The sequence below is a fragment of the Cryptomeria japonica genome, chromosome 2 (genome assembly GCF_030272615.1).
Source record: "Cryptomeria japonica chromosome 2, Sugi_1.0, whole genome shotgun sequence".
Classification (NCBI taxonomy): domain Eukaryota; kingdom Viridiplantae; phylum Streptophyta; class Pinopsida; order Cupressales; family Cupressaceae; genus Cryptomeria; species Cryptomeria japonica.
The window spans coordinates 107,738,108-107,764,028 of NC_081406.1; the positions used below are offsets into that span (position 1 = coordinate 107,738,108).

The window sequence follows — 25,921 nt, forward strand, 5'->3', positions numbered from 1 at the left end:
GTTTCTTTCAGCAAACTCTTCCATTAATAGCAACCTTACCAATGTCCTTGTTTAATATGATAAATATTTTATCAGTCATCCGAATTTAAATTGTCCTATGTTGATTTTTACCTTGTTGAAAAGTTTAAATGGATCTCACCAGGCACACCGATTTAATCTAATTTCCTTTAGATATGCGAATCTGTGTAGTCTTCCAGCTTTCTTTCTTGAATTTGATTAATTAGATTGAAAATAGTGACAGGATTTTTAATTGTAAGCTATGCTACTTCACTTCTGTGTGTTTCTTTTTGCTCAATAGGTACCTTGTTGAAAAGTTTAAATGGATATCAAGAGGCAAATCAATTTAATCTAATTTTCTTTAGATATGCGAATCCATGTGATCCTCCAGCTGTCTTTCTTGAATTTGATTCATTAGATCGAAAATAGTTGCAGGATTTCCAATTGTCAGGTACACTACTTCCACTTCTGTGTGTTTCTTTCAGCAAACTCTTCCATTAATGGCAACCTTACTAATGTTGTTGTTTAATATGATAAATATTTTATCTATCATCCGAATTTAAACTGTCTGTTGTTGATTTTTACCTTGTTGAAAAGTTTAAATGGATCTCACTAGGCACACCAATTTAATCTAATTTTCTTTAGATATGCGAATCGGTGTGGTCTTCCATCTTTTTTTCTTGAATTTGATTAATTAGATCGACAATAATGACAAGATTTTTAATTGTAATCTATGCTACTTCACTTGTGTGTGTTTCTTTTTGCTTAACAGGTACCTTGTTGAAAAGTTTAAATGGATATCAAGAGGCAAATCAATTTAATCTAATTTTCTTTAGATATGCGAATCCATGTGATCTTCCAGCTGTCTTTCTTGAATTTGATTCATTAGATCGAAAATAGTGGCAGGATTTCCAATTCTCAGGTACGCTACTTCCATTTCTGTGTGTTTCTTTCAGCAAACTTTTCCATTAATGGCAACCTTACTAATGTCATTGTTTAATATGATAGATATTTTATCAGTCATCCGAATTTAAGCTGTTCGATGTTGATTTTTACATTGTTGAAAAGTTTAAATGGATCTCACCAGGCACACCATTTTTATTTAATTTTCTTTAGATATGCGAATTCGTGTGGTCTTCTAGCTTTCTTTCTTGAATTTGATTAATTAGATCAAAAATAGTGACAGGATTTTTAATTGTAAGCTACGCTACTTCACTTCTGTTTGTTTCTTTTTGCTCAACAGGAACCTTGTTGAAAAGTTTAAATGGATATCAAGAGGCAAATCAATTTAATCTAATTTTATTTAGATATGCAAATCTGTGTGATCCTCTAGCTGTCTTTCTTGAATTTGATTCATTAGATCAAAAATAGTGCCAGGATTTCCAATTGTCAGGTACGCTACTTCCACTTCTGTGTGTTTCTTTCCGCAAACTCTTCCATTAATGGCAACCTTACTAATGTCATTGTTTAATATGATAAATATTTTATCAGTCATCCGAATTTAAACTGTCCTATGTTGATTTTTACCTTGTTGAAAAGTTTAAATGGATCTCACCAGGCACACCGATTTAATCTAATTTTCTTTAGATATGCGAATCCGTGTGGTCTTCCAGCTTTCTTTCTTGAATTTGATTAATTAGATCAAAAATAGCGACAAGATTTTTAATTGTAAGCTATGCTACTTCACTTCTGTGTGTTTCTTTTTGCTCAATAGGAACCTTGTTGAAAAGTTTAAATGGATATCAAGAGGCAAATCAATTTAATCTAATTTTATTTAGATATGTGAATCCATGTGATCCTCTAGCTATCTTTCTTGAATTTGATTCATTAGATCAAAAATAGTGGCAGGATTTCCAATTGTCAGGTACGCTACTTCCACTTCTGTGTGTTTCTTTCAGCAAACTCTTCCATTAATGGCAACCTTACTAATGTCGTTGTTTAATATGATAAATATTTTATCAGTCATCTAAATTTAATATGATAAATATTTTATCAGTCAGCCCCCAACCTGATGCCGATCTCATTGGGCCAATGGAGATCAGGATGACCAGCAATGGTTGCGGAAGGGGTTTGTTTGCCACATAGGATATTCAGAGAGGTGAAGTAATTTTGAGCAGCACGGCCTTGGCCGTCTCTCATGAGCCTGCCATGAATCCAAATTCCCTGCTTCAAATCGTGCAAGAGGCTTTAAATTCATGTGGAGAAAAGGCGCGCCAGATTTTTCTTTCTCACTGCATGAAAGATAGGTCACGATTCATTCCCAAAATGTCCGATTTCGTCACCTAGGCTGCCGGAGGCTACCAGAGTGATTGGGTTATGCTGTATCAAAATTTTGATGAGCTGACTGAAATAGTAAAGGACCGCTATATCCTTGGTATCTTAGAACTCATTGCATTTGATGATTCATCTCCAGCTGCAATAAAAGAAAAATCCAGAGGACCATCTATTTTCGAACTTGTTCCAGCCAGAATGTATTATGGTGTATGGCTTCTTCTATCCTTCGCAAATCATTCATGCGTGCCTAATGCAGCAACAATTAATTTGGGTCATGTTATGAGGATTCATGCAACCACACCCATTAAATCGGGTGAGGAAATCACCATACCTTATTTCAATGTTTTGGTGCCCTTTCCTTCTCGACAAGAGTCCTGCTCAAAGTTTGGTTTCACCTGTGTGTGCAAACGGTGCCATTTTGAAGCGAATATAATGGGCAGAAACAGTGAAATCAAAAATCTTTACTCCCACTACGTGCAATTCATGACCATCTCAGACATGGGAAAACGGGGTTCTGAGCTGTGTAAGCTTCTTTATGTAGTCGAGGAATGTGTTGAATATTTGCATGATGGAGAGAGTCTGAGCGACGAAGATGAGACGTTTGAACAATGTTACAGGGCCTCGTTTACACCTGCTTATTTTGCATATCTTTTAAACAGAAACAACAATGTGGGGTGCCAAGAAAATTGGATGTTGAAGAAGAGAAATTTCATGAAAATAGTGAATGGTATGATTCAAACTTGTTTTGGGAGCCTTCATTCTATTGTATTTTTTCATGAACTTCGATGGAGATTGGGATCGTCTCACGAGGAGTTTATTGCCCACGGAGCTTCCATTGCTTTTATGGCCTATTTCGTTTACGACAGTGCAAACCTTGAGAAAATTATCAATAGTATCGTAGAGCAACCCATCTGAATTCTGTATATAACAAATGATTTTCTACCAATATATGCTATCAATAATATTGTGATAGGTCATTTTTAGTTTTTTCAGTGGGAATTTGATAAGGGCAAACACAAGACAAAATGGAAGTATGTTCCCCAGAGTTAGTCGGTTAAAAATAATATTTTTGTGAATGCAACAGTTCTATATAGAAGAATATAATAGAAGCATTTATGTATGTTTGTATAGTGAGCGGTGATTGCTCAAAAAACTAAGACGCTGCAAGAGATGTGTGTTTAAAGGAGTATATTGTAGCTCGAGACATTTGATTTGCTGCAGCTCCAGAATATAGTAGACAAGTTTGTAATCAGTTTATTTTTGAGTTTGTAGTTTGCTTTGTGAAATTTTTATTTTCAGATTTAATAGAAATCAAGTTGCCTATCTCCATATCATTTTGTTTTGGTCTTTATTTATGCATTTGTATTCCCATTTTAATTGAGAGCTAAGCGGCAATCTTAGAGTATTTTTGGATTTAATATCTAATTTGGTATTAGAGCTCATTTCTCACTATTTTAGGGATTCTATATCATTTTACATGGTATCGGTCTTTTTGTCCTAAGTCTTTGTGAGTTGGACATTTTTTTTGGGTATTAAAATTTCTTGTGTAGGAGACATAGTTGGCAATGAAGGAAAGAGATGGAAGCAAATATTTTTGTTTAATGGACATAGTTATGATGTCTCGACAAATACGATGAAGACCATCATGGTTGCAAATGATTTGTGGGAGCTTGTGGCCAGTGGGTTCATGGATATAACTGACTCAACTTAGTTTGTAGTTTTCAAAAATGACCACTTAATAAAAGATATTGAACTATAGAAATGATAGATTTAGACAATCAGTGCTTCTAAATATAAAATCAATATGTAATAACAATCAGATCTAAGCATATAATTAAGAATTATGCAGTTTACAAATCAAGTTCATAAAAAATATAATGTTGGAAAATGGGGTTAGCTAGTTTATGCATGCAAACTATGAATCTGATAGAATCCAAGAACACTGAAGGGGGGTGGGGGGGTGAATCAGTGTTCTATCGGATGAGTAACTTTTAGCCTCATTGACAAATCCACTTATTAACCGGTAGACATGAAAGAAAGTAACAACAGGAAATAATAATGCAACTGCAAGAACATACACCATAACACAAAGATTTATACGTGGAAAACCTCAAAGAGGAAAAACCACGGTGGGATTGGTGACCCACAATATCTATCCACTAGCCAAATGAACAAATATTACAATAGGGGCCTGCACATGTAGGAAGGCCAATAGCCTAGAGCATACTGATCATCACAAAAAGGAGTCTCACTGACTACAAACACCAAATAAGGAGTTACAAATGAAATTCTGAACTCAGAAAATGTATCTGCTATGCTGGATGAGTTTCGGTTAAAGCTCTGTCTATACCGGTTTTCACCGTGTCCTCTTTTACAAGTAACTCAATTTGCTTCCCAATCCTCTTGACAAATAACCAAGACCGACTGCAAATTATTACATTCGCATTCAGTTGATCAAAATCCCTCACACAATATCACTTCGCCTATATCTCTTATGGATATCAAAATAACCTAACTGGACTGACTTATATACCCTTTGCAAACATAAACATAAATGCCTTATGTGAGCTTACAATGATATTACAATATATTTACAATGTTCATGTTGCTAATACTAGCTCCCATACTTCCTCTGTAAAGTGTAATGAGGTCTCTATTGAAAGAAAAAGGAATGAATTTTTTCACATAAGGTATATTGCAACACTGTTGGCATTACATTAAGTTTGTTGGTATGATGATATTGAGAAGGTTGTTGGAGATTGATAATATAATTGATAAAGGATGATTACTGTATTAATATTATTATTTTGTCATTGATGTTAAGTAATTGATTTTCTGATTCAGTATGATGTTGCCATATCTTAAAGAGTATGTTTTGATGAGTATAAAGATGTCGGTAAGTGACACTGAAAGAATGAGAAAATGAAGGGGAGTAATAAGTTATTCAATGGGCAACTATTACCGAGTTAGACAATGATGAGATTATGTTATTTTGATTGTTTTGATATCCTATATATGTGTCTTCGAGGACTGAATAAGAAGGAGAAAAGATTTCATGTAATAGAATGAGTAAAGGTTTGATACTATTCTATTTTACAGAGCAAGGAGCCAGTCGATAAACTCCAAGGTTAACGATGTCGGTTAAAGAAGAAATAAGTCACCGAGTGTCATCAGCAAGCAAAGCTACCGAGACAGTAACCGAGACGAATACAAAATGTCTACCGAGTAAAGTTCAGAGTTAACCAAGCATCAACAGAGCAGTAACAAAATGAATTGGATGAATAAATACATTATGAAATGAAGGATGCCAATGAGCTGGAGTTTTATAGAAGATTGGAATGTCATGCAAGAAGTTTGTTAAGGATCAACAACAATGAAAATTCTAGAGTTGGATCTACAACACAGATTGAATGGTCATAACCGAACACAAGTACCAAGGAAGGAATACAAGTTTCAAGGCAAGATAAAATATTTTTCAGTTCGAAGGATTCAATGAACCTAGTCAATTTTGAAAATCTGATGGCTAATATTAATCATGGGAAATGTAATTAAGGAGATTAAGCGGTTAGGAATTGCTTATAAATAAAGAATAGTTGATGAACAATGAATGTGGGCAAATAGAAGAACAATGACGCTACTGAAGTGATTACCGAGTACAGAAGATTGAAGATCTCATTGAAGAACAGAGTGAGAAGCCCAGCAAGGAGGAAGATAAGTCTTATGAAAAGATTATTTTGAGCACATAGAGTCTGCTATAACATTTCAGATGTGAAGTTGCAGATATATTTTATTACTGTTATTTATTTTTGTAAGTGACAGGAAATCTCTTAACCGAGTGGACCTAACAATCTTATTTGTTAATCCTTTAGCAAGGTAACATTCTAATTGAGTGTTTGAAATCCTTTGACAAGGTCACTTCTAACAAAGTGCAAGATTCTGATAGATTTGAGGGAAATCCCTTGACCAGGTCACATATAACAATGTGTTATGTAATCTTTAACAAGATTGGCTTTTAACTGAGCATACTCTAGAAGAGTATATTTTCTTTGTGGGTCCAAAATCCCATAGTGGTTTTTCCCTATTTGGGTTTCCATGTTAAATCTGGTGTTAAATGTGTTTTGATGTTTCAAGTTTATCAGTTTATGAGTTTGAATGATTTACAGTCATAGTTGCATGTCAAGTAAGTTCTACTGAGGTTGAATCTAGATAGATCATTGAATTGTGAGTTTATCTGATTCACCCCCCCCCTCTCATTTAACTAACAAAAACAAACTAAAATTGATACACTCATAGATAGTGGATCACAAGTCAACTTAATCTCTGAATAATTTGTTAAGTAATTGGGATTAAAAACAACACCTCATCCTAAATGATATCCATTGGGTTGGGTGTATGATAATGCTCGGTTACATGTATCAAGACAATGTAAACTCCGATTCACAATCACATCCAGGTTTCAACCAAATAATTCATTAACATCACATGAAAAATGCATAACACATAACAAACATATTTTTCACGTGGAAACCCAAATGGGAAAAACTATGGTGGGGATGAATACCCACAAGCTTGTTTTAAACTCTTTTGAAGCTCACCCTATTAAGAGCCTAGTCCAGTTAAAGACTTTAAAATAAGGTTCTATTATGAATCGATCCTGTTAGAGATCACCTAGTCTAGTACATGGGAATCAATAACCCATCACGCTCTCTTCTCATACCGCTAAGAAGAATGATCATTCCTTAGGTATACATCTAATGCAGTCGATATTCTCATGCAAGATCCTCAAGGAAATCCTTCACCATACCACAAGATGGATCACCATACCAATAACCCTAGAGCTGAGACTACCAACCAGTAGTCACACTTGAGTGAAACCCTGACACCGATTCACTGCATCTCCTCATACCTCTTCATACCGGTTTGCTTGAACTTATTGACATCAATAACAACAAACGTTATCATCATATCAACATGTCAGTTCATCATATGCCAATAATATCCAAAAGTGAACACGTGTTTTAGGCAATGTGCTAAAGGTACTGGTGAAGAAATATATGTAATGAAGTACTACAATTTCATTCAAATCCATCAAAGTGTGAGATGCTCTTAGATCATTTGCCTCTCCTTAAGAAGAAACAATGGGAAGTTGTAGAAAATGTAGAGAGTTGCTGGTAACTTGAGCTTTGGTAAACCATTTTCCTTAGGAAGGAATTTGACATGCATTAAAAATCTAGTAAAGAAAAATCTCTTCAATTTTGGAGCATTTTACCCTACCTTCAATGATTTGATCACTTCTACTGGTATGCCACAACCAGGTTTGTTATTCACTGGCTAAAGTTCTTTTGAAAAGTGTCAAACAAGGGTAGAAAGTAATGGAAAAAGAGTTTTGCAATAAAAACATGATGTAAACTATTACGTGATTACTGAAATTTTAGAAAATAATATGTCAAATTCAATTAGCACCAACCTAATATTGCCTAAAATTATGGCCAACCAGATTTGTCTTTAATAATATGAATGATTGTGTATTTATATCACTTGCACTTGTCCTCCTTCTCTCATTCAGTCTGTGGCAGTCTGCTAGTCAGCAACATTGAAGAGCAAATAATGACATTAAGGGATTGAGATTAGCATCCTCTACAATAGACTAAGTATGTAAATCACATAAGGCAAAATTTGAAGTGTTAAAAGAGTTCAAATGCAACAATGGCAACTCTAGTTCAAGACGACTTCAAAAACTCTAAAAAAAAACTCCAGTACTTATGTATTCAAATATTGGACATCTTCCCTCTGAATCAACCTACCTGTCTATTGGGTTTTTGTCCACTAACTATTAAGGACAAGCCTGTTCTTTTCACATATTTCCACGGAAACAACACAACCTAAATGTATCCCAAGTAGATGTAAAGCAACCTTTGCTCCACCAATACCAGATAATAGAGAAAGAAACTAAATACCATCAGGATAAAATTCTTTCAAGAAAGATAAATGGTATGCAACTGTATCTATTTGGAATGAATTACCCAAACAATGCAATCGATCAGTCGCACAAGAAGTTCCACGAGTGTGATCTTTTTCAAATCCTAATATAATTTCTATCTCGTCAACCTCTAGAGGAGCCACTTGACCTGGCCCCACCCAAACCAAGTTCCATTCTTCACTCTTTTCAAGAATGTATTTCTATTCACTATCTTGCAATTTCTCTTGTGAATTTTTAATTATAGTCCAAAGTTCTTCACAAAGGACACTACCACATCATCTAGAGTCTATGCAGTTCAATCATTTTCTTATATACCATGGAGGCCAATAGTCCTTTGTCTAAGGAAGTGCTTCCTGAATATTCATGGGGGGGAGAGGTAATGCTTAAAATCGCCCTTCTATTGGGATATTGTGTACATAACCCTTGGTCTTCTGGAAGCTAAAAAGTAGTTCGAGTCCACCAACTCTGGTTCCACACTATAATTTTTTTTGGATATTGTCTTCCAAAAATCCTTCAATGCAAAAGCATCATTCTAATAATAGAAAAAACGTGGCCCTTGCATTAACACATTGATTTCCTCCAAGCGTGGCCCAATAGGTTTGCCAGGAACTCCAAAACCAGTAAGTCCCTCCAAACATAAATTAGAGACCATATCACACACTCTAGACATTGTTTGTTTGTATTGCATACACTCTATGTATTTATCACCCTTTAACACTTTCCTCTGCTTTTCTCCAATTGCTCTCTTCTGGGAAGCTGATGAGCTTGTTTCCATGTCATTAAAGATAAAGCTTGCTTGCTTTCTTTTATGAAATTTACTTGCACATGACTCTCCAGCTTGTATCTTTTGCTTCTGCATAGATATAAATGATAATTCAAACTCAGATGATTAAATAAAATAAGCATATGCAAATAAAAGCTTTATTCATTGGATGTTACATATTATCTGACAGAAAGATCCTAGATCCAATTCTTCGAGAAAGGATACATCATTGATAATCTCTTTTTCAAATAAGACTGAATCAAATAAATTAAAAATATTTTATGTAATTTATAAAAGTAAAACTCATGCAATGCTTTCATGCACCGATGGCCAAACCGTTAGACCCACAACATTCTCGTCAGTGCAATTTGTGGTTAGATGGAAGAGGTAAGAAAAGGATGCATGTTGTTAAATGAAAATGGTGCGGCTTGATTAAGGACTTAGGTGGATTGGGGATGAAAGACCTCAGGAAACAAGGTATTGCCTTAGAAATCAAATGGATTATTATGGCTTTAGAAGGAAATGAGCCATGGAAGATATTAATCAAGAGAAAATTCATGATTGTCAATCGTTATAATATTTTAGGCGGGAATGTTGTTGATAATTTCTCATGGTTTGAAATTATTGTCAGGTATGTCTGCAATCTGAGTAAAAAGTCTAACTATTTTTGGATTTTATTGTCTATTGAAATTCTTTGGTTTCTTTGGAAGAGAAGGAATGAGAATGTGTTCCAAGGTAAAGGGAGGGTTCTTATTGAGTGTAATCTTAGAATCACAATGCCAATGATTATTGAATAGGTATCATTTACATTGAATATGCCAATAGGAAGATTCATGCAGATATTGGATGAAGGTTCCTCTTCAATATATAAAGAAGACATTTAGGATGTTGCCTATTGACCCCAAGATTTAAGAAAGATAGGGAAGAAATTCTAGGAAGATTATATAGACTTTTATAATAAATACCAAAAAGAACACCAATATCAATTAAAGAGGGGTGAAGCTATAAGACACCTAGAAATCGCTCACCAAAACTTTGATTGCTCTAGTTGAGAGAGGATCTTTGTGCCCCTTGGAAGAGAATTTGATACTTTCCAAATTAGTAGGATTGAACCTAAGAATAATGACAAAGGAAAAGACAAAGACACCAATAATTAAGATGGAGAGAATGAAGAGAAAGAGAAGAATCCACATAATGATAGTGATAATAAATCTTAATAATCTATTACAATCTATCTTTTTGAATATATTGTCAATAGATGATATAATATTGATGTAATTTGATGTTGACTCAAAGATCTACACATTACTCTTAATCGTATAAACTGATTCTTTTTTTTCCTTCTAATTTTAAGGTGGTTTAGCATGGTTGGGGATTTGATGGAGCAACCAACTTGGTCACTATTATTGCAACCTGACTTTGTACTCTGATTTTATTTTGGTAATCGATCTTAAAAAAACAAAACATTATACCCTAACTTCCACATAGGTGACAACCACCCTAACTTCCACAATAAAAGTCTTAGAGATAAGATTACTAAATTTTGACCTTTTACAGTTTGATCTTGCAAGATTTAAAAATTCATATGTGCTAGTTTTTTTATAATATAAGAATCACATATATGATTTTATCCTTGGGCTAGATAATGGGCACGGTCCAAATTTTAGTTGTTTAAATTCAAATTTCTTTCAAGGTTGACGATTCCTAGATCTAATTGTTATCCATTTGTATGATGTCAAAAAAATTGAATTGTGTATCTAAGGTTGTGTACTTAAAGGCATCATGCTAAGATTCTTTCACATATGATAAGAAAGATTCAAACATGGTTTAGCAATCACAAAGTACCAAAAGAACATGAATGTTTCTTCTCTCATTTTTGATAGTTGATATGTGGGTCTTTACACTATCATCATAATTAATTTTAGAGAGTGTTGTGAAGAAGAATGGCCATGAAAGGAGTGACTATCCTAAGTGCTTGAGACTGTCACAAAAAGTGAGTGTTGCAGTAGTGAATATTCCTTTGACCTTTGGGTGGTTGGGAGGGTAAAGACCCATGGTGGTATATGTTGAGTGGCTGGGAGGGTAAAGATCCACATATCAACTATCTACTTTGACATTCTAGGATTGTGTCTACCTACTCTAAAACCTTGTGGGCACTCTCTGTCTGATACTAACATATACATAACATGTGCCTCTCATATAACCCTACGTTGGCTAGTTCCCACCATAATTAGAAGATCCTAACTACTAAAAACACTACATTATCCCCTAAAAGGTTGTTGAGTCATAAAAGGCCTAGCTTGATAGCCCTATAGTCTCTCATACATAAAATATCCTTGTGTCGATGATGGTCACATGTGACTACCCTATAGCCCCTACTATGCTCTAGACCTTTGTCCCTAATACTGATACTATGGGATTTTTCTATGAAATCCTATAGTAAGTCTAAATTCTCCTTTGAAGTATGGGGAGGCCTATGGACACTTTAGTCCCTTGATCAAGGTTACAAACTTCTCTCATGCCTCTTGTGTCCTCCCATGTACCTCCTTTTGCATAAGAGACTTTGGCATAGCAACCCTAAAGTCATTTGGATTGGCCATGTGTAGGAAAAATGAAATTTTGGGCTTACCACCCCTAATGAAATAATTGACAAGTAACTTGTCTTGAATGTATCTACAAACTACAAGAAATCCAAAAACTAACTCTCATGTTGAGCCACTATGAAACCTCATTATGCAAATTATGAAACTCATCTATGCATCTCTGTCAAAAATATTTTGAACCTGTCAAAAATATTTTGAAATAGAACACACTTTGAAGCACTCCAAAATGGTATCCCATGAGAGGGTTTCCAATGTGAGTTGGTGCATTTTATCCTCCCAATACCACAATGTGGAAGCAAGTCCTATGGCTTATGATATGTGCTTGTTATAGTCTTTACCTCTTGTATTTATGCATGATGAGGCTATGTAATGTGTATTGATCAATCTTCTATCTCCTCTATGTGTATTTTCCATATTCAGGGCAAACTCCTAATATGCTCCCAAGATGCAAGTATATGCTCCTCTACTACAAGTGGATCCTCATGAGATGTCTTTGTTGTGGGTGAAAACCTATCCTGTATCACACCTATCAAATTCTATAAGGCTTGTAAGATTTGAGGTCCATACTCGAGCTACTCATCTTGGTGAAAAATCTCAAAGTGATATGACTATTCTTGTCCCTCATGTGAATGTGTGCCTCTTGAAGCACTACGACATGGATGACCCTTCCTTCCATTTACTACACCCTATTTTCTAACCCACACCTCATAACCTTTACCTCACTTCCTATCATTATTACCTTCCATCTACCTTTCATACCCCCTATCTTAACCTCCTTCACTTTCCTACATCCTATCCTAAAACTTAACCTCATACACATTTACTTTTACTTTACCTACCTAACCCCATTTCATCCTTAACATCCTTTTATCTCCCCCCCTTCACTTTCCTACCTTCCAAACCCCTAACATATCCTAACTTAATATTTCACCATTACATCCTTCATCACTTACCTCCCTACCTTATCCTAACACACACCTCATAACCTTATACCTCTCAACTTCCATTTTATACCACCTTCCTATCATAGTACACTTATCCTCCCTTCCAAAACACTGACAAAAAATGACACTCGATCACTACACAATGGTCTCACGGTCCTGCAGGCACAAAGAGTTTCTGTCACAACCATATATACTAGCATCCATACCCAAGGTAAGCTCCTCAGCTAGAGCCTACATTCAGGCCACTTCCATCAGATGTCGGATACAAGAGTGGCACAATCAGTGGTTCTTCCCTATTTGATCATGCAGGTTTAGGTCATCTCACTCCTTAATTAGGATATATTTTTAATATGGAAAGTAGTATCAATATGTTTCAGGCTTACAATGCTCATACAAAATATATGCAAACTTTATTTTATACATCTCTGTTATTGAAGATATTGGAGGTTACAAAAGCTATTTCAGGTCTATGTAACTTTTCAAATAAAAAAAGTCAATCTTCGTAACTATTATCAAATTGTTCATTATTTAAAATGCAGTGTTTAATTAATAAATGATTGCAGGATTGTTCAAGGGTTTAGGTCTTGCAATAAATTCTTCTTTTAAATTGATCATATCATATTACATAAACCTCTCACCATCTCTGCTATTGGCAATTAATCTGATAAATCTATAATAAACTTTGAATCTAGATATTTGAAAAGAAAATAATATTTTTCAACACAATATGTATAACAATGAATTGGTTGATTATACCCTACCTTTTTTCTTCAACCGGATCTTGGCGACACCTCAATCCATAACTGTTTCCCTCCTTGTAATGCCCCAATTTTTTTGTGATGGAAGAGGTCGATGGGACGAAGAGGTGGGAATAATGTTTATCAAATGACTTGGTCTTCTTTTGTTTTAAGTAATGCCCGGGGGTCATCGGAATTTCGATGAACGCGAGCACTTTTTTAAAAAAAACATAAATTTCTATTGGCATTTTGGCACCAAGTTATCATTGATGTCAACCGACATGATGTATATTAACATAAGGGTGAGCATAAAGAATGAAGGCCTACTGGTAAAGTACAAAATGGTCTGAAGGATGGTTGCTTGTTTATGATGAAGAGGCAGAATGTTAAACTTGTCTCACACCACTAGAGGTGAAGATGTGCTACCAGTACAGGGTGCTCTACTGGTTAACAAAAGAAGAAATCTCTACCTGCAAAGGGTTGTACTCGTATGTGTTTTTTGGACTGACTGTGTGTTGGTGGGCCATGTCTTGATCATTGTGATGCCATGTGGAGTAGGGGTGGCAAGTATGTTGTGGTTGGTGAAGCCTCATCGACAAGGTCGGTGAAACAGATAATCACCATTAATGAAGGAGCCAAAAATCATGAGATTGTATTTGACTGATTGTGGCTCGAGGAAGAAGGAATGATAGAGTAAGATTAGGGAGTAGTTGGCGCTTGGATAAATGCAAAGGAAATCTGATTCAGGAAGTCCTTGAAAAGGAAACTACTGAAGCACTTTATGTGTCGACTGATTTCATGATAGAAGATGTGATTCGAGATTGTTATTTTTCAGAAAATGTGCATTGGATAATGGAAACTATGTGCAGGTGCATCCTTGAAGGATGGGTGATTGATCCAAGATAGAGGGGTTTGGATCTCATGAAGATTGTGTCAGAAAGAAAAAACCCTTATTGCTCAGGTTTTTGAATTGCGTTAAGGCGGGAAAACATGGGATAATAAGTGAGAGCTCAAGACAGAAGAAGTTGATGTTGTGAAATTTGAGCAGAGAAGAGAAGTGAGAGTGAGAAAGGAGAAAACTTCAGAAAGAGTTCTAAGAAAGTTGTAGTGTGAGTGAGCAAGAATACCGGTGAGAGGATTCTACCGGCAGGATGATATTCTTGCAGTTGAGCCTAACCGGCAAGGTGTGGCAGAGAAGGCAACATCCAAGTGTGACACAGTGCGTTGAGAGACTGTGTGAGAGAGGGAGTGAAAGATAAAAGAGAATAAGAATCAGAGAGAGTAATCTCACAACCGACAATGTGAGATTTAGTGGAGGAGAAAAGACTGTCAACCGATAGAGAGTTATTTGATCAAGAGTTGCAAAATTCATTTGCAACAAGAAGCCTTAATTGTATTAAAATAGTATTTCAATATACATCACCAAGTTGAAGCTTGGTGCAGGGGTTGGTGTCCAAAATATTTGTAAGTCAATGTTTTACCTGTGAGGCTGGGTTGGAGCAGTAGTCTCCAACAACTTTTCTCACCGAGGTTTTTCCCATATTGGGTTTTCCTTGTAAATCTGGTGTTGAGAGTTACTTGTGTGTGTATGATCTCTTTGGCCTTTCTTTATTGTATTGCCGGTATGAGTGTTTAAAAGTTAAGTGAATAATTGATATCCTAAGGTTAGATCGGAAAAGTAAAAAGGGGTCAAAAACCACTGATTCACCCCCCTCTCAGTGGTATTTAGTGTTCAACAATTTCATTGCCAATTCCTTCTCCGTCGAAACCAAATGTTGAGTTATCATTGGAATTCCGACGAATGCGGGCATTTTTTCAAAAAAAATCAAATTTGGTCACAATATACCGACCACCCAATGACATGGTGCAAATGGGGGAGATATACATTGGTGACATCAGCCATCGGAATAGCGCAATTTAATGCTACCCAATGACCCAATGGAACATCATCCAGAGCGCGGTAAGTCATCGACCATCTGGATAGCATGTTTGGAAGGGTCCCGATGATCCGATGGAAGGGCCCTAACATGAAGAATCTTTTATCCCACCTTGGTCGCGAGGAGGAGCATTTTTGTATTCAAATGAAAAGTCGGACACATCCTTAGTGTTAAAGGTTACAGGATTTTGGCAAGTGACCGATCAAGGAAGTGGTAAGCCCCCCACGTGCGCATGCATGTTGGAGTGGCCTAATTTTACAGCAAAAGGGGAAATTAAACAGCAAGAAGGTTGCAAAAGATTAGATGACGGTCGCCATACCGCAAGATAAAAGTGCTTGACTGTTAATGGTTGTGACTTGGTGACAGATGAGCTGGCAGGCCAGGTGGCACCGAGGTAAGTTCTAAGCAAATCATGAAGTGCCATGTGATGACATGCAACTGATGAAGTGGAAGGTCCAGTGGTGACGCAACAAAAGAGATGATAGATGAATGTTGAGCAGACCGTGGTTTCGATGGATCTCAGGGAGGACTCACCGAAGGCATCAGTTTCATCAACATAGAAGGTGTCGATGAGATATGAAAGTAGTTCACCGAATGCTTGGATCCATCGACAAGGGCACATCGAAGAATTATCAACCGGTTCCATTGAAAATTCAAGGTTTTGATGAAACTGTGGTTTCGATGAGACAAAAAGATGGCTAGCCAAAGAGGAAGTTTGGCCAAAAGAGTGATGCCGAAAAAACCAAAGGAAGTAGTGGGTCCGGTGGAGATGACTTGGCAGTCTAGGTGGGTCAGGTGGTGAACCAGAGTCTGACAAGTGGCAGGCCTGACTGGATAGGTGGAATCCAGGAGGATCTTAGAGAGAATCTAGAGGTGCCACGCTGTAACACTGTGGCGTAGGCGAGAGCCATTAAGAGGCATTAAGGATCGAGCGGGTTTAGGAAGATCAATTTTGGGCGAGATGATCCAATGACTGTCACCATGTCGCGATGCCAAAGTGATCACCAAATATTCCATGCGACTCAACGACAAAGCACATGCACTAAAAGGTAAGTAGCCCAGGCAATAAAGGTCGAGCAAGTTGAGAAAAGATCTACGACCGTCGCTATACTGCCATGTGAAGATGCCTGATGGTTATCACTTGCGACTTGGTGACTGGCCAGGTGGCAGTTGAGGTGGTAGTCCAGGTGGGCTCAGGGCGAATCGGGACGTGCCACGTAGCGAGAGTATAGGAAGAATCAGGGCAGGCCCAAGTCCGGTGGCAAGTCCAAGGTGGTGGGTAGATGGATCCAAAGGCAAGTCAAGATGTGACACATGTTGGGCCCACTAGAAGAGAAAGTGATAGAGGGAGCCGCTTAGGTGAGGTAAAAGTCGGGAAAGTCAAGGCAGATCAAAGGTGATCCAGGTAAGATCAACGACTATCATCAAGTCGCAACCAAAAGTAGTTCGGCAGATAATAGCCCCAACTTAGCGACCAAGCGGTGGGCCCCGATAGAAAAGAAGAGTAGTCCCTAGGAAACAAAGAACAAGCAAGAAAAGGAAGAAACAAAGAGCTTCATTCTGGCGGTGAACCCAAGCGGTGCAGAGGTGGCAAGATAAGAACCCTCGAATGAACCAAAAGGTGTCACATGGTGGAAATGCATGGTAGATGTCTTTGCGAAAAGATTCAAAGATTTAAATATAATTTCTGACTGTGGTGAAAAGACAAAAAATTAAACGACTGACCTATAGAGGGATTAATGCGCCTAAGGGATTATTTTTTGCCCGATCTATAAGTGATATCGTTGGAAAGTTCTCGATCCAAGGAATTTGATTCTGCAGTAAAGTGTCACCCACGACAAGTATTTTTGGGGCAGTTACCTCAGGATCTCAGATTGGATTTTTCAGTCGGAAAGATTGGATGTTCCGCAGGCCAAGTTGTGCAAAACTAATAATGCTGAAAGATAGAGTGCTTGCCATTGTCAGAGAATGAAATCTGATTTTTTCCTCCCTTTCCTTCTTATTCGAGAGTCTTCTCATTTTGTAGAGGTTCCAAATTTTGTGAGCAAGGCTCCTGAATCTTGGTTTCCAATTCTGAGCTTTTTTCCAAATTTGTACAGTGAATGTCCCTTTTCAAGTAATAGAGTATCTTCTTGTTGTAAATGTTTTCTATTGCAGGTCACATATATGTAAGGCATATATATAGTTTATTGGATTGTCTCTAGGCCTTTTCTTATTTTCAATGAATCCGGTCTTCAAGGGATTTTGGGTTTATCCTCTCAAAGTGGAGTGTAATGGGTGTTCTTAGGTATTCTTCAAGGAAGAGTTTAAATTCTATGAGCAATCATTTTGAATTTAGGATAATGTTTGGATATGTATGATCCTCCGTTGAGTTTAGAATGTATTAATGTCAGGCATTAATACAGGGATATCTTTCTCAATAAATTGGATTTGCAATAGAGGTTTTCATTTGTAGATTGATGTATGACTTCATGTCCTTGGATAAGGCACTGGTCTTGCAGATTCTGGGGATTCTCCGAGATCTTAAAATATCAAGTATCCATTTGTTTTATGTCTGTAGTTTTAGTTTGTCCCATCTATCTCATGCTCCAATCTTGTTCAGATGTCAATGTAGATCTAGCCCATCTATAGTAACCTCCTTGTTGTTGAGCCCTATGAGATTTATCTTCTTTTATTGATTCCATATGTTTGTAACTGGTTGCATTCTATGCATCAAAAGGGTGTCCCCCCCTAGGTCTTGCAAAACTTGAAGTGTAGGAGGATCATTAGGATCCTATGTTAATGTTGTCCAAGCCCTGAAGTATTTCATAGATAGTTTGCAGGTGAACTTGGGTTTCTCTTTTTTGAGAACAACAGAAATGGTGACTCTGCTGGGGAAAATAGCGAGTCTGACCAAATTCATTTGGGGAAGAGTCTTAGAAGTTTACAAGTCTGAAAGTTGTTTTCAGATTTGAAAGTGTATATCTTGCAATTTGTTAGATTTGTTGCTGCAATTAAAGTTTTTTTATTCAATGAAAGACTGATTCACCCCCCATCTCAGTCTTCCTTTTTGGCTACTATTAACAAGAAGAACAGGGGAATCTTAGAGTTTTTTGAACATTTTGTAAGGAATATATACGTTTATACAAATGAATGCGTAAATACAATATTTTAACCGAAATGTTAAAATATTGATGTTTTAAATCTGATTTCTCTCTTGGATTTTGTCTGTTCTTGAGAATGTGAATTTATAAGGGTTGTATTGATTATAAAAGGAGTTGTTTGTGTGTGTGTGAGAATCTTTGTGTTTAATGAGTGGTTATTATTTGTCTAAGACTCCTATAGTATGATCTATGTTACTAATTGAATTTTTTGGGCTTCTTCTTGTAGTCGCATACTATTCCTACAACATATATCTTTGTTAATGTAACATTTGACAAACTTTTGTAGCTTAATATTTTCTCTTGTAGCATAGATTTAGTCTCTGCAACATATGTCGCTATTATTGTTGCACTGTTATATCCCTTGTAGCATATTCTAAGTTTGTACAACCAAAGATTTGGCTCCGCAACAAGATTGGTAAATCTTTTCAGCATTGGTTGGCCTTGTTTTTATGAGTTTTAGGCATGTGCAATAGTGTGGGTGCGATCACATGTGGATTGACATCTCGAGATTTTATGAAAGGGTAAAGTTTATATTTTTTATACTATTAATTTACTAGTGTTACTTAAGCTAAAACATATTACCTCTATTTTCATAAGAAATAGCCTTTAAAAAATAAAGAACCCCTCATTAAATAGGCTCAAATGAACCACCATAGAATAAATTTCTAGAGATATGTGTTGATTTATCATTAAATGCATAGCTAATCACCCATTAGTTAGTTTATTATTATTCATTTAGAATATTGTGAAAGTACTAAAGTTCATTTGAACAAAATATTTAATATTTGTAAAGTTGTGGTTCATCTTGAAATGTGACACCACACTCTAGGTAGATAATAACTTCTTATGAAGTTGTCTATGCAAAATTGATAAATAAACTTAAGATACATGTGGGGGATCAAACAAAGATAAGTCATCTTTAATACAAAAATAAAAGTCATCTTTCTAGAGCAAAAATAAAATTAAGGGTAACATGAGATTCACCTTGGAGATTGCAATGAATTTCATATATGGAGTTAAAGTTAGAAATCTAATGGAAAATGATATTCATTAGTAAAACATGGCATATGGATAAGAATGTACATTAGTTATGAATGTACATTAGTCATAACGTGAATCAAACCATTAGCTAGCTGCATTCACCAAGGTATCACCGAATGCATGCATCAAAGTACAAATATCATATTTTATAAAATCATGATCTTGATTCCCTCTAAATACATCATGTTAATATACCATGAGTGAATTTATGCGTACAAAAAGTTAACGATATCATATGAATGTGGAATATGCATATCACTATCACAAACTAATAAATTAAGATAAGCATAAATAGGGGAAAACATGGGCTAAAAGGATGATATTATGATTTAAATCAACACCATGGGCTAAAAGGATGATATTATGATTTAAATCAACACCACATGGTAGAGATCACTAATTGCTTCTATAGAGGTGTTCAAAGATAATATGTTATCATTCTTATGTACAATTACATCACAATACATAAAAAGAATGGACAAAGAGCAAGAATACTTATAGGATAAAAGAATAAACAAAACAAACTCTATGGAAATAATGCCACTTCATAAGAGCTACCACCAATGAGAATATGAATATGAACGAATCAAATTTGTAACATACAAAATCATTCCCACTTAAGAAAAGCCCAACAAAAAAAAGTTAAAAACTTTGAATTAAAAAACTGTTTAAAAAAACAAAATAAAGGCCAAATAAAATAATAATGAATATCAAAATATGAAAAAATAATAATGAATATCAAAATATGAGTGTGAAAAGATATGAAAGAGACAGAATGGCACGCGTCGATATTCCTACGCTTAGGGCTCGAAGGTTAAGGCAAACAAACTTCAATAGCGAATTAGACCATTTCATAACAATCGTATAAACTGTATTATGTTACAGAATTCTGTTTTGCTGTTATTGCAAATAATGAAAGGAACTTTCGAGAATCTTTGGCGTTAATAGTTTAGTATGTTTATCTCAGCAAACTCTTTCATTAATGGCGACCATACGAAACTCGTTGTTTAATGTGATAAATGTTTATCAGTCATCTGGATTTAAACTGTTCTGATATTGACTTTTACTATTTCATACTGCAACAGATACCTTGTTGAAAAGTTTAAATGGATATCAAGAGGCAAATCAATTTAATCTAATTTTTTTTAGATATGCGAATCCATGTGATCCTCCAACTGTCTTTCTTGAATTTGATTCATTAGATCGAAAATAGTGGCAGGATTTCCAGTTGTCAGGTACGCTACTTCCACTTCTGTGTGTTTCTTTCAGCAAACTCTTCCATTAATGGCAACCTTACTAATGTCGTTGTTTAATATGATAAATATTTTATCAGTCATCCGAATTTAAACTGTCCGATGTTGATTTTTACCTTGTTGAAAAGTTTAAATGGATCTCACCAGGCACACCGATTTAATCTAATTTTCTTTAGATATGCCAATCCGTGTGGTCTTCCAGCTTTCTTTCTTGAATTTGATTAATTAGATCAAAAATAGTGACAGGATTTTTAATTGTAAGCTACGCTACTTCACTTCTGTGTGTTTCTTTTTGCTCAACAGGTACCTCGTTGAAAAGTTTAAATGGATCTCACGAGCCACACCAATTTAATCTAATTTTCTTTAGATATGCGAATCCGTGTGGTCCTCCAGCTTTCTTTCCTAAATTTGATTAATTAGATTGAAAATAGTGACAGGATTTTTACTTGTAAGGTACGCTACTTCACTTCTGTGTGTTTCTTTTTACTCAACAGGTACCTTGTTGAAAAGTTTAAATGGATCTCACGAGGCACACCGATTTCATCTAATTTTTTTTAGATATGCGAATCCGTGTGGTCCTCCAGGTTTCTTTCTTGAATTTGATTAATTAGATCGAAAATAGTGAAGGATTTTTAATTGTAAGGTAATTCACTTCTGTGTGTTTCTTTAATACGCGAATCCGTGCCATCTTTCTCGAATTTGATTCATTAGATCGAAAATAATGGCAGGATATGTAACTTGTTACTATTTTTCATGTCTTCAGAGCATCTTTTGAAGAAAGAAAAACTTCACAGAAAGGAGGAAAACAACTAAGCATGTCTCAAGAAGCTTCTCAGGACAGCGGTTCTTTTGAAGAAAGAAAAATTTCACAGAAAGGAGGAAAACAACTAGGCATGTCTCAAGAAGCTTCTCAGGACAGCGGGTCTGATGGAGTAGATTCATTTTCTGAAAAATATGATTTTCAGTATGTGGATGCATTCTTGGAGCTTTTCCCCAATGAATTGAGAGGATATGATATTAAAATTGAGAAGCTGTTAAAAGAGGGACGCTTTAAGGAGGCATTTCCCTTGCATGAGCATTCATGTGCTCTCTTCTCCAAGGCAGAAGAGGAGCATATACAGGATAGGTGTGATACAGGATAGGTTTTCACCCACAACAAAGACATCTCATGAGGATCCACTTGTAGTAGAGGAGCATATACTTGCATCTTGGGAGCATATTAGGAGTTTGCCCTGAATATGGAAAATACACATAGAGGAGATAGAAGATTGATCAATACACATTACATAGCCTCATCATGCATAAATACAAGAGGTAAAGACTATAACAAGCACATATCATAAGCCATAGGACTTGCTTCCACATTGTGGTATTGGGAGGATAAAATGCACCAACTCACATTGGAAACCCTCTCATGGGATACCATTTTGGAGTGCTTCAAAGTGTGTTCTATTTCAAAATATTTTTGACAGGTTCAAAATATTTTTGACAGAGATGCATAGATGAGTTTCATAATTTGCATAATGAGGTTTCATAGTGGCTCAACATGAGAGTTAGTTTTTGGATTTCTTGTAGTTTGTAGATACATTCAAGACAAGTTACTTGTCAATTATTTCATTAGGGGTGGTAAGCCCAAAATTTCATTTTTCCTACACATGGCCAATCCAAATGACTTTAGGGTTGCTATGCCAAAGTCTCTTATGCAAAAGGAGGTACATGGGAGGACACAAGAGGCATGAGAGAAGTTTGTAACCTTGATCAAGGGACTAAAGTGTCCATAGGCCTCCCCATACTTCAAAGGAGAATTTAGACTTACTATAGGATTTCATAGAAAAATCCCATAGTATCAGTATTAGGGACAAAGGTCTAGAGCATAGTAGGGGCTATAGGGTAGTCACATGTGACCATCATCGACACAAGGATATTTTATGTATGAGAGACTATAGGGCTATCAAGCTAGGCCTTTTATGACTCAACAACCTTTTAGGGGATAATGTAGTGTTTTTAGTAGTTAGGATCTTCTAATTATGGTGGGAACTAGCCAACGTAGGGTTATATGAGAGGCACATGTTATGTATATGTTAGTATCAGACAGAGAGTGCCCACAAGGTTTTAGAGTAGGTAGACACAATCCTAGAATGTCAAAGTAGATAGTTGATATGTGGATCTTTACCCTCCCAGCCACTCAACATATACCACCATGGGTCTTTACCCTCCCAACCACCCAAAGGTCAAAGGAATATTCACTACTGCAACACTCACTTTTTGTGACAGTCTCAAGCACTTAGGATAGTCACTCCTTTCATGGCCATTCTTCTTCACAACACTCTCTAAAATTAATTATGATGATAGTGTAAAGACCCACATATCAACTATCAAAAATGAGAGAAGAAACATTCATGTTCTTTTGGTACTTTGTGATTGCTAAACCATGTTTGAATCTTTCTTATCATATGTGAAAGAATCTTAGCATGATGCCTTTAAGTACACAACCTTAGATACACAATTCAATTTTTTTGACATCATACAAATGGATAACAATTAGATCTAGGAATCGTCAACCTTGAAAGAAATTTGAATTTAAACAACTAAAATTTGGACCGTGCCCATTATCTAGCCCAAGGATAAAATCATATATGTGATTCTTATATTATAAAAAAACTAGCACATATGAATTTTTAAATCTTGCAAGATCAAACTGTAAAAGGTCAAAATTTAGTAATCTTATCTCTAAGACTTTTATTGTGGAAGTTAGGGTGGTTGTCACCTATGTTGCCTTTACTGTTTTAGGGATTCTAAATCATTTTACATGGTATCGGTCTTTTTGTCCTAAGTCTTTGTGAGTTGGACATTTTTTTTGGGTATTAAAATTTCTTGTGTAGGAGACATAGTTGGCAATGAAGGAAAGAGATGGAAGCAAATATTTTCCTTTAATGGACATAGTTATGATGTCTCGACAAATAAGATGAAGACCATCATGGTTGCAAATGATTTGTGGGAGCTTGTGGCCAGTGGGTTCATGGATATAACTGACTCAACTTAGTTTGTAGCTTTCAAAAACGACCACTTAATAAAAGATAATGAACTATAGAAATGATATATTTAGACAATCAGTGCTTCTAAATATAAAATTAATATGTAATAACAATCAGATCTAAGCATATAAGTAAGAATTATGCAGTTTACAAATCAAGTTCATAAAAAATATAATGTTGGAAAATGGGGTTAGCTAGTTTATGCATGCAAACTATGAATCTGATAGAATCCAAGAACACTGAGGGGGGGTGGGGGGCTGAATCAGTGTTCTATCGGATGAGTAACTTTTAGCCTTATTGACAAATCCACTTATTAACCGGTAGACATGAAAGAAAGTAACAACAAGAAATAATAATGCAACTGCAAGAACATACACCATAACACAAAGATTTATATGTGGAAAACCTCAAAGAGGAAAAACCACAGTGGGATTGGTGACCCACAATATCTATCCACTAGCCAAATGAACAAATATTACAATAGGGGCCTGCACATGTAGGAAGGCCAATAGCCTAGAGCATACTGATCATCACAAAAAGGAGTCTCACTGACTACAAACACCAAATAAGGAGTTACAAATGAAATTCTGAACTCAGAAAATGCATCTGCTATGCTGGATGAGTTTCGGTTAAAGCTCTGTCTGTACCGGTTTTCACCGTGTCCTCTTTTACCAGTAACTCAATTTGCTTCCCAATCCTCTTGACAAATAACCAAGACCAACTGCAAATTATTGCATTCGCATTCAATTGATCAAAATCCCTCACACAATATCACTTCACCTATATCTCTTATGGATATCAAAATAACCTAACTGGACTAACTTATATACCCTTTACAAACATAAACATAAATGCCTTATGTCGGCTTACAATGATATTACAATATATTTACATTTCGGCCTAAACAAAAGAAAAATCATTAAAGTTTGTGATAGATGTCATTGAACGTTGTCGTGTAAACCTGCTGGATCAAACTCTCATGTCGGCCTCATATACCGATTCCAAGTTTGCTGGTTTTCCTTTCCTACCGATTGTCGGAGTCTCTGACTTGATGATTCATGCAATGCGAAGTATCTTGAATGTTGATGTCCGATCCATGAATACTGGTGAGTACCGGTTACGTGTCCAACACAAAACTGATGTGTGTTGCCATCAATGACAACGCAACTAAACCGGATGAGTGTCAATTGCCAACTAAATCAAATCTATTTATGACTTGTTCCATTAAGGAGAATGAATCCAATATGTTCAACCTCAAAACCTATTAGAAGGGGCGTTGAGCACAAAATAAATTCATTTTCCTTCTTTGAGTTGAAAGTTATATTTGAATATGAAATGATTTAAGTGGAAGAACTATGACTAGTAATGTGAAATTGATAATGATGAACATGAACGGATAGTTTTAGAACAAATTTGTAGTTTTCAAGTATAAATCTGGAAATGGGAAGCAAAGAGAAACCAATATCTAAAATTTGATCTTAAAACTGTTGGACAATTGGGCTAGGCGACCTTGTCTCAAAGCTACCAAATGCATGATCAAGATGCATTTTTGAGTATCTCCCTAAAATTTCATTGAAAAAGTTTCAGACAATGCATTTAAGTGACCTTGTCCTATATTTCTCACTTTTATAAAATTTGGTTCTATGTGTTTCAATCTGCACTTTTTGGCTCTATATCTGCTCTCTATAGAATTTGTCACTTGCACACACAAGAGAGAAAAAATGTTGTTGGGTTGATAGGGGTTTTCCTAGGTAAAACACTATATTTGGAATTAACCCTATGATGAATGAATTGGGAAATAGAGAGATTTCCTTTAAGGGGTAGAGGCTGGATTGGGAATTAAAATGCTTAATTGAAATGTCATACCTTTCTGAATCACCTTTATCTAGGATTCTTCATGAAAAGGATGATGTTTTCATGCACAAATTCATGGATGTATTCATAATAACTTGATCATGTGTATCATATTAAATACTTGAAACTTGAATACTTAACCTCTCCTTCAATTCTAAAATGGTGATTGACTGCTTGCTCACTTGAATTTGAATTGTGGAGTGAATTTTATTGATGGGACATATTTCAAATGAGGGCATAATAATTTTTTCTTATATATATCATCATGAAATGTGTTGAAAATTCTAAAGAAGGGTAACATTGAAAACAAATTCTTGATCAAATTTTCTTGAAAGTTCAAGAGTTTAAAAATGGGTCCTT

General features: G+C 35.8%; 1 long non-coding RNA gene across 1 annotated transcript; it reads left to right on the plus strand.

The window, feature by feature from the left end:
* The first annotated feature begins 20,297 nt into the window (after positions 1-20,297).
* Positions 20,298-21,175, plus strand: LOC131054269 (uncharacterized). The gene is made up of 3 exons (XR_009107976.2): positions 20,298-20,371; positions 20,505-20,654; positions 20,976-21,175. It is a non-coding gene; the product is annotated as an uncharacterized LOC131054269 (long non-coding RNA).
* Positions 21,176-25,921: the final 4,746 nt, after the last annotated feature.